At 47.5% G+C, this 19,984-nt stretch overlaps 1 protein-coding gene and 1 pseudogene across 2 annotated transcripts in view; one reads left to right on the forward strand and one right to left on the reverse strand.

Annotated features, from left to right (window-relative positions):
* Positions 1-5,882, forward strand: part of LOC309808004 (forkhead-associated domain-containing protein 1-like) — an 87,410-nt pseudogene extending 81,528 nt beyond the window's left edge. The window contains exon 16 of the transcript in view: positions 5,766-5,882. The product of the transcript in view is annotated as a forkhead-associated domain-containing protein 1-like (transcript). The remainder of the gene's footprint in view (positions 1-5,765) is intronic.
* LOC309808830 (forkhead-associated domain-containing protein 1-like) overlaps positions 1-19,984 on the reverse strand; it is a gene marked incomplete at both ends in the record, with an annotated part of 1,104,685 nt that overhangs the window by 627,664 nt on the left and 457,037 nt on the right. The gene's annotated exons all lie outside the window — the stretch shown is intronic.

Here is a 19,984-nt window from a genome sequence, read left to right on the forward strand (position 1 = left end):
TCCTTCCAGGGAGTAGATCTTCGTTGTCTTTAAGCAGAAATGAACAGAAAGTAGAATTCCTCTTTTCTAAGTTTTACACTTAGTATTTTCACAAGGAGCCTTAGTTTTTTAGCCTCCTGTATAAAACTTTGAAACTCTTCACCCGTTCACAGAGGTGGCAAGGTTGAAGCACTGAGATGAAATTACACATCTTAAGCTTCACAATTGCCCCCCCCCCAAAAAAATGGAGTTTGTAGTTTTAATGTTTGATCATCTCTTCACCAAGCAGACCTTTCAAGAATCAAAAGTCCTATATCCACACTAATATCTTTGGCTGTGAAAATGAGACTTGGTATAAGATGCTGGGCCTTCACAGCGAACTGGGCCTGTGGCTCTGTCCATGTGGCAGAGGGACGGGAAACGCGGCCCAGGCCGTGCTCACTCGAATCCACATCCCACATCCCTCGAGAACCCGGCAGTGTCTCTCAGAGTTCAGAGGCCAGATTTGGAGTCAAAGAAATAGGGGTCAAGCCCCACCACTGCCCCGAATGACCCTGAGTAAGTGGCTTGACCTCTGTATCGCAGGTTCCTCAACAAAAGCAACCAAAACTGTTAGCAAGGGGCCTACTCCGTGGGGCAGCGGGAGGGTTAAATGGCAAAATGCCTGCAGTGCCTGGCACATCACAAGCCCCGTTTCTAAGGGGGAAGAATAGGCAGCTCATGGATGGGTGGGGATTCCTCTATTTCTTTCAGGGAGCTTCCTGCCAGCTGACGCCTTCCCCGGTCCTCCCAAAGCCGCCAGCTCTTATGGGACGCGCTCTTCTCTTTGGTGAATACGACTAGGCCACGGCCAAGAAAGGACCCAGATACCTTTTGTGAATGGGCTAAGGCTGGGATTTTCAAGAGGAAATTTTTAAATGCACAGAAGTTGCCACTTGGGAAGCACGCAAGCCCTTTCTCAGGGCTTGAAGTGTAAGAAAGGCTGAAGGGCACCGGCTGCTTCTGGCAGGAGAAGCCGCTCAGCTCTCCTGCCAATCAAATCTCCAGCCAATCAAGTCCTGGCTAGGGGGCGTGACCACCGCTTTGCCTTGTGGTCTAAGCCAGGAAAACCCCCTAACCTTCCCTCTGCTTAATTAGCTCAGATCCCTCTTCTTTAAGATGAGAATAAAAATGGCACCTAGCTCGTAGCCTTCCCAATGGGAGCTTGTATACAAAAGCCTTAGCACATAGGACCACAAAGCATTCACCCTCTCCTACCATCGTCATTATCCTCACTATTCTCTTTAACTCACTATCTTCCAAGATTTCCTTGGGCCCAGGTATTCTCAAGATTCTGGCTTCCTCCGTGCCACTTGTGTGTTTTGTTTGTTTGTTTGTTTTTGCGGTACGCAGGCCTCTCACTGTTGTGGCCTCTCCCGTTGCGGAGCACAGGCTCCGGACGCGCAGGCTCAGCGGCCATGGCTCACGGGCCCAGCCGCTCTGCGGCATGTGGCATCCTCCTGGACCGGGACACGAACCCTGCGTCGGCAGGCGGACTCTCAACCTCTGCTCCACCAGGGAAGCCCCACAATTGGTAGATGTTGTGTAGGAGGAGCGTGGGATGGGAGGGGCTTGGGGTGGTGCTCTTCCGCCCACAATGATGAAGTAGAACCATGTGGCCAGGCCTATGCAGCATACGGATAGAAGAAGGCTAAAGAAAAAGACCCTCCCGCACCCCCTTCATCACATCCCAGTGTGTTCAGTAAAGTTCAGGAAAAGCAGGTGCACAGGGGCCAGGCTCTGCCCTTCAGTGCCCAGTTGCCCACTGACGGAACTTAATCCAGGAAGGAATTTTGCAGCAATGTTCAAACTGGGGTTCCCTGGAGCCTTTGGGTGCCATGGAAAGGTGTGACTCTCAAAGCACACACACCTTTCTCCCGCCAGAGAAGCTCTCCATTATCTTATACCCCAAGTTCCTCATGGGATTTTGCTTGGATAAACCGGTTCTGCAAAAAAAAAGGCGGGGCATGGGGTGGGAGAGAAGAAGGCTGTTGGTTTAAAACTAACCCCTGCTTTATAATGTCTGGGAATTTGGATAGTGATTGTCTCAACTGAGTTTGTGATAAATACTGAGTGGCTGCAGGCTCAAGGCCTTCTCCACGGAAAATGCCTGGAGGGCAACTGTCAGTTCAATACGGGCCCATCAGCCTTCACAGACAGTCCTCTGAGGGTAGAGTTAGCATCCTTCTGGGAGAATGGAAGAGTCTTGTAAGCACCTATGCCCTGTCCCAAAAGACAGCCTTATTTCCTCCCTGAGTTTTGTGACTACCCGGTAGGGTTGCCAGATTTAGGGGAAAACAAACAAACCAAAAACACGATGCCCAGTTAAATTTTAATTTCAGATAAACAACAAAAGCTATTCAGTATAAATGTCCTAACTATTACACGGGGCATATTCACACTCACAAATTTGTTGGCTTCATTCTGGAATTCAGATTTAACTGGGCATCTTGTATTTTATCTGGCAACCCCTCCAACATTTACTGAGCACCAACTAGACACCAAGCAGGGAGGTTCTGAAGCAGGTGTCGCAAGATGGCAGCCCACAGATATATTCCATTTGGCTCATGGGATTTTTTTTTGAAGTTACATTTCAAAATAGGGCAGTTTCCTGGAATACTCTGGATTTCCAGCTTCTCTGGGAAACTTGGAAGATCTGGCGACCCTAGGCCCACAGACCCACAAGCCACCATCACAAGCCTCCATCTTCCAGGCCCCTTAGAAAGGCGCTGGGCTCGTGTGTTTGCTGCTGTCCACCACCACCCCAGCTCACTTCACCCACTTCTTTTCCTTTCCTGGCCGCTGTAGGAATCAGGTTGGCGACCCCAGTGGATGCTCAGGGCTCTAGGAGAATGTCTCCTTCCTGACACCACTGCACATTCACCTGCGGAGTGTCAGTCTGCAAGGGAGACCCCAGTTCCCTCTCACTTTTGTGTCTCCAGTGCCTAGGGGATGCTCTTTCTTTGACGAGCTGCCCCTGAGGTGCAGGGTCTTGAGCAGATCAGGGTCAGCAATAGTAATCAAACCCCAGGGGAGCAGCAAGCTCTAGGTTTTCAGTGATGCTGGCTTCCCAACAGGCCCCTGTAGTCCCTGCCAGGGAGGTTAGCCACTGGGGCTTTCAACATTTCCACTGGGTGGAAAGCCACTGGACATCTACAGCCTCTTCCACTGATCTAGGAGGCTCTGCTTCCAGCTAAAGCAGATCTGTCCTCCAAGAAGAATACAGTATCCTTCGTAGCCTTCTTGGTTGACCACCTCCTTCTCTGCTGGAATCTGGAACAGAGATTCCCTAAAAGGTGCAGCAGGACAGTGTAGCGTTACCCCAAAGCCACACCCCCTTCTGCAGACCTCTATCCTCACCTCCTCACCTAGGAAGGCTCAACATTCCATCCAAATGGGTAGCATCTGAAAGTTGAGAAAAATCCATTTTTCTCTGATGCAAAAGGCAAAGAAGAACATAAGCTAAATTTTGTCAATATTCTTTCTGTGTTAAAGAGACAAATGTTTGGAGAGCTGATGAAGAACTCAAAGATGCAGAACTCACATTTCCAGGCGAGCCAGAAGAGAGAAGAGAGAAAACCCTAGAACGTCAGCAGGAAGCCCAGTTGACAGTTATCCCACATCTATTATGTACTGAGCATTTGGCATGTGCCGGGCACAGAGCCAAACACTCGACGTGCAGTATCTCTTTTAAGCTTCACAACAACCCTATGGGGTGGGTGTTGTTATTATACCCAATTTACAGATGAGGTGTCTGAGGCTCAGAGACTTTCTTTGTCCAGAGCCACACAGCTCAGTAGGAGAGCTGGGAATCAGTGCAGATCTGACACCCAGGTGAGTGCTAGCTTTTCCTCCTTTAGGTTATAAACCTCCAGGTAATAAACCTGATACATTTCCAGTGGCATTTCTCTGAAATTTCAAGGAAGCATCCTCTAGAATTCTCTTCAAAGTTGAGAATTAAGACTATGAAATCTTGAACATGTTGAAACATTGCCATTGACAAATCAGCCCTGGAACTGGAATTAAGCCAGTCCACGTTCCCACTTTGCAGACAGTAGAGGCGAGCTCTCAGGAAGCTAGAAAGCCAAACACATTTTGGTTGAATATGAGATAGGAGACATTCAAGTTTGATAAAAGGCCACAGTCATGCTGAGGCAACCAAATTATCATGGGAAGAAACGAAGATATTCTAGGTGAGGGATATATTTGGAAAATAGAAGCTTCTCAACCAGCATCCTTGTGCAAAGACCAGAAGGTGGTTACTCCCCAGAGCAGGATGTTAAGAGGATAGAGAGCATCCTGAGGGCCCCACTTGATCTGAGACGTTTGCCACCCTGCAAAGTGGAAACGACTGGAAGTTTGTTACTTATTCACTCACATATATGACTGAGCTGGGAGGAGGCAGAAACTGCCCTACATCTAGGTTTTGTCTGAGGACCACCTGGGGATGTGAAATGGCAGGGGAGATATTGGGATGAGTCCCGGATGTTGTGGGAACATTGTGCTTCTCTGAGATGTGAGACGCCCTGGAACTTCACGCTGCCTCTGGCTTTAACAGAAGCGGGGCAGATGGTGCTTCGGCTAAGAGCAAAGAGCCAACTTCCCATTCTCCCTGCCCTCCAGCCTGAGCTTAGAAGTTTGGTGTCTAAGATCTCCTCAGTACAGAAAGGTTTCCTTCAGGTTCCTTGCCAAGTGTAACTTGGGCGACTCCTTCCCCAAGAGTGGGCCTTGGGCTTCCCTGGTGGCGCAGTGGTTGAGAGTCCGCCTGCCGATGCAGGGGACACAGGTTCTTGCCCCGGTCTGGGAAGATCCCACATGCCGCGGAGCGGCTGGGCCTGGGAGCCATGGCCGCTGAGCCTGCACGTCCGGAGCCTGTGCTCCGCAACGGGAGAGGCCACAACACTGAGAGGCCTGCGTACCGCAAAAAATTAAAAAGGGGGGGAGGGGGCTTTTTTAAGGATATAGGGGTGAGTGCCTCATAAAAACTGGGAGCTGAAAGAGAGCCTGGCCTCGAAATAGAACTGGTAAGCCATCAGATCTCAGGCATCATCTCTTTTACACACACACAAGCATGCGCACACGCACACACAGGCCGTATCTCCTCTCTGTGTCTCTGTGTGGCTCCCCTGATCTCTGCTCTCTCCAGTCATGTGACAGGAAGGAATGACCTCATGGTCCCCCAGTTCAAAGGACCAGCCCAGGAAGCAAGTGGCATCTTAGAGCCCATAACCCCAAATCCTGGGAGTGACCATCTTAAAAGCCCAGCCCGTGCCAAGTGCCCGATCAGCTATGACCAGGGACAGAGTTACACACATGGCTGCCTGGATCCAGGAGTAGTGCTCAGAAAAGGGTGAGACAGACCCCCTAGAGTATGCTGCATTTTACCCTCCTAAGACATCAGAGACATAAGGCATTCAGTTCAGTAACAGCTTTTCGAGAGAAAGTCCATCCCAATGAAATTGCCTATCATCAGAAACTCCTGGTTCAAAAAGAGATGCAAATGTCAGAAGAAAACATTATCTGTGTATCTGGAAGAGTGTACACCAAAATGTGAATAAGGTTACCTGTGGGTAGTGTGATAATGGTGGATCATTTTTCCTTCATTTTGCTCACGTCTATGTGTGTATATAAATATTTTTTACAACAAAGATTTTATTTGGAGTAAAAAAAAAATGCCATTTGAGAAATATTTGGGGATCTCCCTACAATTATATAGTTTGGGCATTTGTTGCTCTTGCTTGTTGTAGGTTGGAGCCAGAAAAGGCACCCCAAAGATGGACCAAGGAAGGGAGATGCTGAAGAGAGAAATGTCCAGCAAATCCAGCCAGAGCCTTCTGTTTTCTAAACCTGGTGGAAGGAACTAGAAACGTCGTCCCGCTGGGCCTCGCGTGATCCTCTGTGACTCAGTGTAACTCTTCTGCGTCAAACTACTAAGATGCTTTGTTAGGACATTAAAGGTTGCTACCCTAGTGTGTTGCTTCCTAGACTGGTATTTTGCACAATACTGTATTTTGGAGTGTGTGAGGAGAGGGGTTCTTTTCACAGATATTATGAATGTAAACATACACAGGCGTATGAAGAATAAGTTTGAAATTCAGACTCCTAGGCCTGGTAGATGCAATTATGTGTTTGGGTAGTGACAAACCCAAATGTCACACCTCCAAGGAGCTCTGAGAAGCCCGCAGTGGAGAAAACCCAGGGCGTGTACTGGGGCCACAGGACAGAATGGTAACCTCAGGGCTGTTGGGGCCATGGTATAGTGCATTTATATCTGAATTGATTATAATAAATGTGAACAGCAACCAGTTTTATCGCTTCCATAACAGTGAGTCATGTTTATATGGCACTCTGCGGTGTTCAAAACACTTCTCGTCTAATCCTCTCTCAAGCCCTGGGAGGTAAATAGCATTATGTTCCCCATTTTACAAATGAGGAAGCTGAGGCCCAGAGAGGTTAAATGGCCCGCCTAAAGTCACACAGCTAGTAAATTGAAGAATTGGGTCTGGAACCCAGGTTTCTAACTCCGTCTCACGCTGCCCATTCTGCCGCACCAAGACAGCCCAGTAGGTCAAGTCCCAGGCCATCAGGATAGACCAAGTACCCAGTCAACAAAGAACACACACTGCCCAGGTGGACACACCCCTTTCCTGTGGTGTTTGAAGAGACCCTCATTTTTGCCTTCTCTCCAGCCATCTGTTCTCTCCCTGCCTTTCTTGTATGGCCAGAGACCACCAAAAAAAAAAAAAAAAAAAAAAAAAAAACAGGAGGAAGAGCCAGAAGCCATGAATATCATTTATTTTTTATTTTTAAAAAGCCACAATAAAAGTATTTTGATATTTTAAAACCAAATGCATTCTTTATACTGATTAAAACTAAAAGGAAATGGGAAAAATGATTTGCATGATCTTCCTCTAACGGTGCTTCTTACACAGTGAGAAGGGTGAGCATCACCTGACCTTAAAAATAATCTTGAAAATCCCAGCAGTTTTCCATAAAGAACATATTACTTATACTGTACCATATCCCCAAAATCCAAAACAGCAATCTCCAGCACCAGAAGAGATCACTTGGTCAGTCAGTAGTTAAGTAGCTGGCTCATGTTTGGAAGCCAAATTGTGTGGAAAAAAAAACTACTTTGGTTGAATACAAATATTTGAATTTGCATAAGTTAAATGTAATGCCTATGTGACTCCACTGTATTTGAGGTCTTTCAAAGGACGTGTTAATCTTTATCGTATCAACATTGCAACCCACAATGGCAATGTCCTTTCTTCACTCCTTGAACTAGATGGTTCTTTAGGTGTCTCCTCAGCCACACACCCCTTTCTCTGAGAATGCACATTCCCCAACCAGGTTTACCCTACCTACTGCTGCTCTCTTGGCCACACCTGACTGGCTGATCAGTAGATAGTCTACCCAAGCCAGACCAATCAGGTTTCTCTTCTAACCCAAGCTGGGCCAATCAGCACCTGTGCCCTTGATATTTGGAAGTGGGACACGGAGTTACCACACAGGTCATTAATGGCCCGGAGCTGAAAGTCTTGATGCAGTTCCCAGCTGGGGTGGCCATTTCTCCCACTGTGTTTGGAGAAACAAAGCCAGTCTTAGAAAGAGATGGCCAGGATAGATAAGCAACAGGTAGAGACAAGAAACCAAGCCCCAGGGAATTCCCTGGCAGTCCACCCTGTGCTTTCACTGCCAAGGGCCTGGACTCAATCCCTGATCAGGGAGCTAGGATCCCATAAGCCACACCGTGTGGCAAAAAAAAAAGAAGAAGAAGAAACCAAGACGACCCCCAGAGAGACAGTGCAGCAGACACTACAAGCCCCTTAGTCATTGCCTCCCTCTACTGTATAAGCAGCACGCGAAATGCCCTCATTTCCCAGCCTCCCTTGCAGCTAGACCTGGCTGTGTTGTTCAGTTCTGGCCAGTGACATGCAGGTGAAGGCCCTGGGCAGGGCTTCCCTTCTGGAATTAAAGGCAAGGCTTTGCTAGGAGAAAGTTTTTCTCTTTGTCCCTTTGCCTTGTCTCCTTTTCCTCTCCTGGAGCTCAGTCTTGGAGCTGGAACAGCCATGTTGGGGATCACCAGGTAACAAGCCAGAGACCAAAGCCCACCTCAAAGGACAGTGGAGTGGAAAGACATGAAAAGCCTGGGTGGGAGCCTAGTGGCATCACTGTGCTCTGCACTGTACCTGAACTGCCTACCTCTGTACATCCTGTTGTAGAAATAAATCAATCCTATCAGTTTAAGCCACTATGGTCAGATGTACCTGTTTGTGGTGTGGAGGAAACCACTCAAACGTTAGTGACTTAAAATGGCAACTATTATTTCTCATGATTCCAGGCGTCAAGCTGGCCACTTGTACTGGTCTGGTTGGTTTGGCTGGGGCTAGTTTAGGGTGGCTTCGTGTACATGCCTGCCTGGTCATTGCCAGGCAAGCTGGGTTAGGACAGTGGTTCTCAACTGGGGGCGATTTTGCCACCCAGGGGGCATTTGGCAATGTCTGGACACACTTTGGTTGTTAAACTGGGGTGGGGGTGATCCTATCATCTAGGGGTAGAGGCCAGGGATGCTGCTAAACATCCTGCAGTGCACAGAACAGCTGCCCACAACCAAGACTTATTTGATCCAATATGTCAATAGTACCGAGAATGAGAAACCCTGGTCTAGAAAGGCCTCAGCTGGGACGTCGGATTCTGCCTGGTGTGGTCCCTCATCACCCAGCAGGCCAGACCAGGCCACGTGTGGTGGGTACAGGTTTCCAAGAGCAGCAGGAGAGAGAAAGCCCCAAAGCACACTTTTCAAGTCTCCACCTGCCATGTGTTTGCCAACATCTCATCAGACAAAGCAAGCCACATGGCTAGAGTTCATTTGGGAGGGGCTCCAAATTTTTACCATCTACCCACATCCAGGTTTCTGTTATTTAAGCTGAAGGCAGCGCGCGCCCAGAGCGTTAACGGGCGGGGGCGGGGGTGTGGAGTTGGGAGGTCAACTGGGCCTCCTGGTAGCCTCCCTGAGTTCAACCAATCCAGTGAGGAGAAGCCGTGGGCGGGGCGAGCTCCGCTGCCAGAGCGGCGTGAAAAATTTCCCAAGGCAGAGCAAAAACCTTTCCTGAGCGACTGAGCATGCCCGCTGGTGAAAGGTCCAGCCCAACTTTCACCACATCCCAGACTCCAGAGAGACTTTTCTGAAACCCAGAGAATTGACCATGTCCTCAAACAGCTTAAAAATCTTCCATGGCTCCCCCATGCCTCCTCAGGAAAAAAAGATAACACTTCAGTGGGTTTTTTATGCTTCATCCTCAACCAATTTCTTCAGCCACGTCTCCCACTACTTTTGCAAGAACTCTTTTGCTCCACGGATGTTGAAAACTTGCAGCTTCTCATACATACCATGTTCTCTGTGCACACAGGTTCACCTACCTGCGATTCTCTGCCCAGGCCCTCTCTACCAGGATAATTGCATCTGTGCTTTCTAGGTCTATGAAGACAGTCATGCTTCATCCCTCTGGCATAGCTCTTGGTTTTTTTTGTTTGTTTGTTTGTTTTGCATCTTTGTTGGAGTGTAGTTGCTTTACAATGGTGTGTTGGTTTCTGCTTTGTGGCAGGGTGAATCAGTTATGCATCTGCATGTGTTCCCATGTCTCTTCCCTCTTGCGTCTCCCTCCCTCCCGCCCTCCCTGTCCCACCCCTCTAGGTGGTCGCGGGGCGCCGAGCTGATCTCCCTGTGCTGTGCGGCTGCTTCCCACTAACTATCTATTTTATGTTTGCTGGTGTATATGTGTCCATGGCATAGCTCTTCTTATTCTGTGTTGTGAATATACTCTATGTGCTCCATGTCTTATCTTCACTAGAATGTGAGCTACTTGAGGGCAGGGGTCTTGGCATATTTTATACCTGTATGGAACTCTAAGACCTACCAGGGTGCCTGGCACAGGATAGATACTCAATAATTGTTTATTGAATAAATGAATGGATTATGAGCTCCATGAAGGAAAAAAAGAAAGCTGAAGGCATTCCAACTGATGCAGAAAGTTGCCCTGATTCCTGATGACTTTCTGGTTCCTGGTTTCTTTCCTTGGAAAGGCCCATTCCAATGCCTGCCCTTGGGTTCCACTAGGACTTTTTGTATCACTCAAGATTCTCTGGTTGCAACCAACAGAAATCTCCTGTGGCTAACTTAAACAGAAAAGGAGTTTACTGAAAGGAAATGCGGAAGGTTAGAGAATCAAAGGGCAAGCAAAGCTGAGGAGTCTGGACAGGCAGGAGCCATCTTTTCTTCCCCGTAGATGTCCCCTTTTTTGCTTCAGCCGGTTTGAGTTTCTGTTATTTGCAACCAAAATGGCATTTACTAAGACGCTCTGCACAGCCCCAACTGGTAGCTCTGAGAAGCTACCAGCGACCTTTCTCTCCCCTGACGTTGTACCAAGGGACAGCAAGGTACCTGCAGTTCCCCCCCAGAACTCCCAATCTTCTGATCCCCCAAGAAGCTAAGCCAAACAACTTCCTTCCACCCTTGCCAGTGGGGGCCCATTTGGATTCGTGACTTTGCAGATAAGGTGCCCTTCTCCAGCAACTTGGCAGAGCCAGCAGTGCCTGCTGTTGTGGAAACCGGGGTCATGAAGTGTCTACGGAAGAAAACAGCTTCCCCTGGATCCGTGTTGCAAAGTGTGTTCCTGGTAAGTGGAGTGGTTTCCAATTTTTTAGGGTCTTAGGAATGAAAGCAATACACTAACGATGAGAGGAAACACAAAATCTGCTAATGCATCTATTTTTTTTTTATTATTATTTTTAAATTTATGGCTGCATTGGGTGTTTGTTGCTGCGCCCGGGCTTTCTCTAGTTGTGGCGAGCAGGGGTTACTCTTTGTTGTGTTGTGCGGGCTTCTCATTCCATGGCCTTCTCTTGTTGCGGAGCACAGGCTCTAGGCATGGAGGCTTCAGTAGTTGTGGCTCGCAGGCTCAAGAACTCAGGCTCAGTAGTTGTGGGACACGGGCTTAGTTGCTCCGCGGCATGTGGGATCTTCCTGGACCAGGGCTCGAGCCCGTGTCCCCTGCATTGGCAGGTGGATTCTTAACCACTGCTCCACCAGGGAAGCCCCTCATTTACTCTTAATGCTTCCCCCTGTTGAGGACAAACAGGAGGAAAAAAGAAAGGGCAGGGCTTCCTTGGTGGCGCAGTGGTTGAGAGTCTGCCTGCCAGTGCAGGGGACACGGGTTCGTGCTCCGGTCCGGGAGGATCCCACATGCCACCGAGTGGCTGGGCCCGTGAGCCATGGCTGCTGATCCTGTGCGTCCAGAGCCTGTGCTCCGCAGCGGTAGAGGCCGCAACAGTGAGAGACCCACGTACCGAAAAGAAAAGAAAAAAAAAAAAGGGCAATAGCAAGGTTCCAAATGAGCTGAGAATTGACCTTCTAAAAGGGCTCTCAATCTGGCCTCTGGTAGATGTCTGTCGGGGTTTCTGCCCAGCCTAGACCCTCCTCAGGAGAGAAGACGTTTTGGGCTTACAGTGGGCTGACTGGTGGCCCCAAAGATCTCAGGCTCTAATCCCTGGGACCTGAGAATGTTACCTTACAAGGTAAAGTTTTGCGGATATAAGGATTTTGAGTTGAGACTATCCTCGCCCTAAGTGCCATCTGTAAGTGTACTTATAAGTGAGAGACAGGAGGAGATTATATACAAAGAAGAGGCGGAGGCAGTGACCACAGAGGCAGGACTAGAGTGCTGCACCTACAAGTCAGCAGCTTCTGTGGTTAGAGTCTTTTGAACTCCTTGGCTTTTCAGCTCCTAGGCTGTTAGATTTGAATCCGCAAATGCCCCAAGGAGAAAAGCTGCACCCAATGTCAAGCTTGTGTCTGTGTTTCCCTTCTCTCCAGAACTTGGCCCACATATCTTGGTGTCTCTCTAACATTCAGATGCCAGCGAACAGATGTTTTCTTACTTTATCCAGGTTTTCTAAAATTTCTTTAGACTTCACAGGGAGAGGCCCGTGTACCGCAAAAAAAAAAAAAATTTTAAAGAGATGAATGGATAAAGAAGATGTGGTACATATAACCAATGGAATACTACTCAGCCTTAAAAAAGAACGAAATTTTGCCATTTGCAGCAACATGGGTGGACTTGGAGGGCATTGTGGTAAGTGAAATAAGTCAAACAAAAACAAATACTGTAGGATATCACCTATATATGGAATGTAAAAAATACAACAAACTACCGAATATACCAAAAAAGAAGGAGAGTCACAGATATAGAGAACAAACTAATGGTTGCCAGCGCGGAGGGGGAGGAGGGTACAATACAGGGTGGGGAGGTGAGAGATGTAAACTTCTGGGTGTACGATAGGCTCAAGGATGTATTGTACAACACAGGGAATATAGCCAATATTTTGTAATAACTGTAAATGTAAAGTAACCTTGAAAAAGTATATAAATTTTTTTAAAAGAAATCATATTGAAAATTGGAAACAATTTAAATGTCCATCAACAGGAAAATGCACATATAAATTATTGTATTTCCCTAGATGGGAATCCTACATAGCGAGAAAAAAAAAAAAAGAAAAAAGGGATGCCAGCAGCCACCAGAGCTGGAAGAGGCAAGGGATGGACTCCTCCCTAGAACATCCAAGGGAGTTTGGTCCTTCTGAAAAACCTTGATTGCAGCCCAGCTGATGCTGATTTGGCGCTTCCAGCCCCCAGACCCATGAGAGAATACGTTTGTTGTTTTAGGCCACTAAGCTTGTGGGAATTCATCACTGTGTTTAGCAAACCAACACGGGGCTCAATCTTCAACTCATTAGAGACCAGCCCCCCACTTTGATCTGAACACTTCTGGACTCTTCCTATACGGCAGGAGTGCTGTGGGAATTGCACAAAGGACCTTAGTTGTTTTGTATGTGTGGAAACAATCAAGTAGAAAATTATTCACGTTGTTCAGAGAATAGCTCATGGATGTTTAGTACATAAAATATGGAGCATGGATGCACCTCCATCTAAAAGGAAGGCAGGGAGAATGTTAGCTGGGAATGGTAGCAATAGGCTGGAGCCCTGAATAGTGCCTAGGAAGACAAGGAAGTTATCTGCAAGAGTAAATTAAAACCAAAGCAGGAGGTCACTTTCACCTCAAAATTCCCGAAGGCACACTCGTCCTGCTTGTTCACTGGTTCAGACTTCTCAGAGCTCTCTATCTTTTCACTACAGAAAAAGCTAAAAAGGTAAAAACCAGAAGACCCTGGCCCTTCCTTTCCTCTCCGCCGTGTTTTTGTTCTTAGACTAAATATAAGAAAGGCAGAGACAGGGGAGAAAAATCAAAAGCCACCCACCTCACCTGTTCTTGGGCCCTAACTGGCCCCAGGGCTATGAAAGAGCAAAGAAAATTCCCCCCAGCACTCCCACCCCACCCAAAAGGAGGAATCTCAGCAGCCATATTGGTGCCATGTGACCTCCACCCTCTCAAGTCACAGCTGATAGGTATGTGTTCACCTGACCAGGAGAACCAATCAGAAGCTGGGCTGTGCTAGGCTCATCTCTCCCAGGTCCTGGGTTGGGCAATGTGGTATCAGGGATTAAGGGGCCACAGGTGAGTGAAGCAGGGGACGTACCTCAGCACAGAGAGAAGCTGATTGCTGAAAGAGGGCGACATGAGGATGAGACCTCAGACATAGCTGTGTCCTGATGACTTTCTGGTCTTTGGTCCTGATGCCTTGGAAAGCCCAGCTGTACTTCTGCCCCTGGGTTCCACAAGAAATGCTGTGTCCTCCCAATAAATTCCCCTTTTAAGGTCGGATCCTAAATGTAGTCCATGTCCTTGAAGGCGGGCCCTGTCTTTGCATCATATCAGGCAGTGCTGGGCCCACAGTGGATACTCCACCTGGTCTCGATTTTGATTTTCACTTTTCTCAGACCAGTTACAGTTCTGAAAAGGGGAGCCACAAGCAGATGATTGAGATCAAGATCGTGTTGGAGCACAACTGTGACTGCAGTGCAGAGCGCTGCCTGGTGTGTGTGTGCAGCTAAGTCAGCTGCTTCCACCCACAGGTAAGTATGGAGCTCCACAGATATGTGCCAGGGTACTGTTCTGGGCTCTGGGGACAAAGCATGAAGCCCCGCTCTCCATGGGAAGGGTCCTTGCTTGAACAGTGTTTCCCAAAGTGGGTCCCGTGGCCTTGGGTGACCATGACCATGGTCATTGTGGACTGGCTACTTGCACTGGATCTAATCAACTTGAAAGCCACCAGGGAGCCACGTGCACAGAGAAAGCTGCTCTGCAAGAGGAGACTCATGAAGCAGAGGTTCACGGAGAAAACAGTCCTTCACAGAAAGAGACAGTTCTGGGCTCTCCTTAGCCTGGCCTCACTCACTGTCCTATAGGATGCCCCAGGCTACTTTCAATAAAGTCCTATCTTATGCTTAAACGCGTTGCAGTGGGTTTCTGTTGCTTGATGCCCAATGTTCTGAGACGCCTTGGCTCTGGATGAACACGTGTGAGATGGGAACTCTAAACTAAACCCACAACTGTGGAGCAAAACTGAAAATGGGACACAGCTTTATCCCTGGAAATGGATGGATCAGTCAAACCACAGGCCATAAATGGGCAGTACACGGAGAGCCCTTCTGAGGATTACTGGTCTCATTTGTTGCCTTAAGGGCCCTGGCCAGGCCCATTTAGCTCCTAGGACAAATTGTGCTGAGTATTTAAGTGTGGAGGTACAAAAGGACAGCCCCTGTTCTGTATGCAAGCGCAGAGGGCGAGAGATGGGCTTTCAACTGGGGAGGACTTTGTTTTAATCCAAGCACTGCTGCTTCCTAGAAGGATGATCGTGAGCAAATAATTGGATCCCTCTGAGCCTTCCTCTCTACACCAGCAAAATGGAGTTTCCTAATTTTTTTTTTTTTTTTTTTTTTTTTTTTTTTTGTGGTACGCAGGCCTCTCACTGTTGTGGTCTCTCCCGTTGTGGAGCACAGGCTCCAGATGCACAGGTCCAGCAGCCATGGCTCATGGGCCCAGCCGCTCCGTGGCATGTGGGAACCTCCTGGACCGGGGCACGAACCCGCGTCCCCTGCATCGGCAGGCGGACTCCCAACCACCGCTCCACCAGGGAAGCCTTGGAGTTTCCTACTTTTGAGCACCTGAGGAAACCACAGGCAAAGTGCCAAAGCTACACCTGACACAGAGTGGAGGCGGGGGTGCGGGGGGGAGTTGCCACGTGGTGGCTGTGACTAGACCACAGTCTCCTGATGGAGAACTTGAAGATTCAAGCACTTCTCCAAGTGTGAGCCTCACACTCATTTCTGAAACCGTGTTTTGGGAAAATTCACCAGGCGCCACCAATAGTTTGCAAGGAATCTTCATATAAAGCCATCTCAGGAAAACGGCAGCAGGGCCACCTAGGTAAGACCAGTTGAGGCAGCCCTGGGGTCAGCCTTGCACAAGGCTTGGTTCCTCAAGGCACGTGATGGCAACTCTCATGACGTCCGTTTTGTTTGTTTTCAGTCTAACGCCGAGTTGTCTGTGTACTCAGAACTAAGTGGCTGGTACTAGGAACCACGGCCATCAGGAGTTTAGCCACCCTCTTCCTGGTGAGTCCCCATGCACATTTCCCAGGATTTTAATGGGAAAACGTCCCTGATGAGCTCCATTTGGGAATCTCCAAGTTAAACAGTCTATTCATTCAACACATTTTTATTGAGCACCTACTATGGGTCACATGCTAGGGATAATCTGCAAACAAATGGATCAAGTCCCTGATGACACAGAGGGCACATCTTGGGTGGAGGGGGGACAAAAAATAAACCAATAAATAAAAATATGATGCAATGTCAGAAAATGAGAACTGCTGTGAAGACAAATGGGGCAGGGTAAAGGACAGATGAGAAGGGACCACAGATCTGGGTGATCAGGAAAAGTCTCGAGGGAAATCACATTGCAGAAAAGTGACGAGTGAGCCACACGGATACCTGGGTGCAGAGAATTCCAGAAAATGTCTCAAATGTTTGTGCACATTATGAATCTCCAAACAGATGCTGTATGACGTCACATTTCCCAAACCCATTTGGCCACAAAACTCTTTTTCCCCACAGAGCATCTTCCAGGGTCAGCTTTCACAGAACACCCTGCAGGGAATGGTGATGGAGCCACATCTGATATTCTGCAGGGGGAGAAACGGGCCCAGAGCAGACACGGGTTGCCCATAGTCCTACAGCTCATTGATGAAGTCGTCCATCAGCTTTCTCGCTAGGTGGCATTCAGATCTCAGATCACCAGTAAGGGCAAGCCACTAAAATGGCCCAGCAGCGCCTGGCAGTGGTGGTGGTGGGCAGCGGAGTAGAACCAAGTTCATGGGTGCAGGATGAGCCAGGCACAGGCGCCTGGAACCTCCAGCTCAGACCCCCCTGTGTCCACTCCCCGACAGGGAAGCATGTGCCTCTGATGGGAAGCCTGCACCCCCTCATGACAGCCTCATGGCAGAGGGGTGGATGCTTTCCAAAGTTCTTGCCACCTGTGTGGGTGGTGGTTCGCAAGTCACCGTCAGACCATTCAGAAGCACCTTTCATGCTGAGCCGACAGGAGAAAGCCATTCCCCGGTTTCTTTGTAGCAATGCAGCTGGCCTAGGAAGCGATGTCCCAGAGTGCCTGAAGATGGGATGGTACGTGACAGTGAGCCACAGCACATCAGGCTCAGATCCTCCAATAACTGAAGGAGAGTAGTGGTCAGGAAACCTGCTCTCCTTGGACATTGCGAAGCAAGCTGACCCAGAGAGGGAGGGAAAGATAGGGAAATACGAGCACACAATACACAGATGCAAATTTCTCCAGAAAAGCCACTAGAGAGAACATGTATACACGTGCACCAGACACCTTTAAAACGTAGCCCTGGCAACAGGAGTTTCCTTGGGACCAACCCGCCTGACTGCCATGTGTCTCATCAGACCCCTGGAACTCTGCACTTTCCAGGAAGGCAGTTAGGTGGATGACATGCTGATACAAGCCGACCAGCTCCCAGATGCAACATGTGACAAAACGTTCTCAGCTTGCAGTGACACTGTTAAGGATTCAAGCCAACGCCAGAACTGAATGTTCTCACCTCAGATCAGTGGTTCTCAACCAAGATTGGGTTTGCCCCCCAGTGGACATTTGGCAAAGTCACAGTGTCCGGAGGGGGAGCTGCTGCTGGCATCTAGGAGAGCAGGGATTCTGCTAAACACCCACCAATGCATAGGACAGTCCCCACAACAAAGAACTGTTCTACCCCACAGTCAATGGGGCCGAGTTTGAAAAACGCTGCCCTGAACAAAGGAAAATCCATTCTCTTGGGCAGTGAGGATTCCCAGCAGATAGCGTGGCCACCCGGTGTCAGTTCCTTAAGAAAGAAGCAGGAAACAATCATCCTTGGAGACCAGTCTGAGTGTGGTACTTACCATTTTCCTTTAAAGAAACAGTCTTTTACAAAGACTGTTTTCCTATCCCTCCCCAGTCCAGAACTATAAGTCAAATTCTCCATGGCATGATATAAACAGACTTCTCTTCCCTTTCTCCTTTTCTCTATCTCCAGTCCCAACTCTGTGCATTAAAACCTGGAATTTAATTGTAATATAAAAAATGTGGGAAAGAAAAGAGTCAGTAGTAGTTAGAAACTCAAATTGATTGGGAGAAATTTTAGCTTATTTAAAAGCATACTTGGAACTAATGGAGGGTGAATAACCACAACAAAACCAACTAGAATACAATTTGGGAAGCAAAAGTTATGGCAAAAAGCCTTCTGGGCTATAGGTCTTCCTTATCAGAAAAAAGAACCAATGTCAAACAATACAGCATGCATCTCAGAGATCACCTAGGCTCAATACTGTATAAAATTGGAGAGGTGCATGGGAACTTTAAATGCAAGAAAATGTCCTTAGTGTTTATCATCAAGATGACTTATTTCAGAAAGCATCCTTGATGATATGTCCAGTCAAGAAAAATCATCAGCATCTACTTTAACAAAGCACAAAAGAGAGAAAAATCATATAATAATGGGATAGCAAGCTTTTTCCTTCACTTTTTGGGTAAAACTTGACAAACTGTGAATATATGTGTTGGTAAGAGAAATTGTGTGAATACTTGATATAAACAAGTGAATAAATGTACCTGCCTGGGCTTCCCTGGTGGCACAGTGGTTAAGAATCCGCCTGCCAATGCAGGGGGCATGGGTTCGAGCCCTGGTCTGGGAAGATCTCACATGCCGCGGAGCAACTAAGCCCATGTGCGACAACTACCGAGCCTGTGCTCTAGAGTGCGTGAGCCACAACTACTGAGCCCGCGTGCCACAACTACTGAAGCCCATGTGCCTAGAGCCCGTGCTTCGCAACAAGAGAAGCCACTGCAATGAGAAGCCCACGCACCACAACGAAGAGTAGCCCCCGCTCGCGGCAACTAGAGAAAGCCAGTGCGCAGCAAAAAAGACCCAACGCAGCCAAAAATAAAAATAAATGTACCTGCCTTATCTAAATGCTGCCTCTTTCAAAGCTGAACAACAACCACAAAAATGATAAAAGCTGCATTTTTTTTTGTTTCTGACAAATTAGTTGTCTGTTTTAAAAATCAGATTCAAAGTATGAGCCCACAAATTGACTTTTTGATTAGGAAAGGACACACCATTCTAGCAGTTGCCGATGATAAATTCATTTTAGCACCAAGTGGGTTCTTTCAAATCAGCACAAAAGCATGAGAGAGAAAGATTCAGGAATACACATCTCACAGGAGATGCTGTGAGCAGAAGAGAGCAATAATTTGAAAGGTAATGCCTAGTTTATTGAAAATATCCACTCAATGAATTAAAATGGCAAAGAGGAATTGGGACCAAAAATATCTAACTGCTATTTACGATAAAAGTTGATTTTGATGTTTATTTCCCGAGTCTAAAAAAAAAAATTTAAGACCTAAGATTTTTCCATTGACCTGAAAGCAGTAAAAATTGTCCATTAAACTTCCCTCAAGCCAATAATAGAAAGGTCTCAAGGGGTAGAATAGGAGCCAGAAATAAGATTGAAGGGGAAACAGTAAGGAGATGCACATCAAATGACTAAATTCTAAGGGTAGGTTAAAAACAGACGATCTCATTGTCCTACGTCATGGAAAGCCGAATTCTCAGATGTGTACATTTTTATATGTATTTCCTTTCACTGAAACATATAAGTAAGAGGAATATGATTTTATCTCTATGGATTTCTTCAAGTCAGGGTTTCTCAGCTTTGGCACTAATGATATTTGGTGCCGGAGAGCATTTATGTGAGGGGGGCCGTCCTGTGCACTGTAGGATGTTTAGCAGCATCCCTGGCCTCTACCTACTGGATACCAGTAGCTCCTCCCTGGTGTGACAATCAAGCATGTCTCTAGACATTGTCAAAAGTCCCCTGAGAGGCAAAATATCCCTAACTGAGAGGTACAGCTTTAAGTCTACTGGGGGAAAATGCAGTATGGAGAAGTAGACTAAAAACAGTATCAGCAGGGTGGCAATTTTCATGTTTCTGAAAGGAAGGTGTTGGTAACTGCATTCAGTCACAGGACTGGAAGAATCCAATGACTAAACCATACTGTTCTATGTAATGAAAATGCTACAAAAGGGAGAGTTTTGAACAGGAATGGTGCTCGAGCTCATTTTGTCCAACTTCCTTGTACAGTGAAGGAAAACTGAGAGGCAGAGTTGTTTGTCTAAAGACCACACCAATGCAATACAAACATAGGTGGTTACCACTAAATCCGGCGTAGTTTCCACCTGGAAAAACAAAAACACGGGAGCCAACCTGCATGAACCCCTGAGGTGGCATAGTACGAGCCTCAAACCACATAATGAGTTCAGTGGATTAAAACACATCTACACTGTTTACATCAAAGACTCCTAATGATATTTTTTAAAACTCACTGGTCACTTTGGCAGTTGGTTCTTTGAATAATGACACATAGGAGGAAAGAACCAATCTCTTATTCTGCCT

The sequence above is a fragment of the Mesoplodon mirus genome, assembly GCF_964341445.2.
Source record: "Mesoplodon mirus genome assembly, chromosome: 7".
NCBI lineage: Eukaryota > Metazoa > Chordata > Mammalia > Artiodactyla > Ziphiidae > Mesoplodon > Mesoplodon mirus.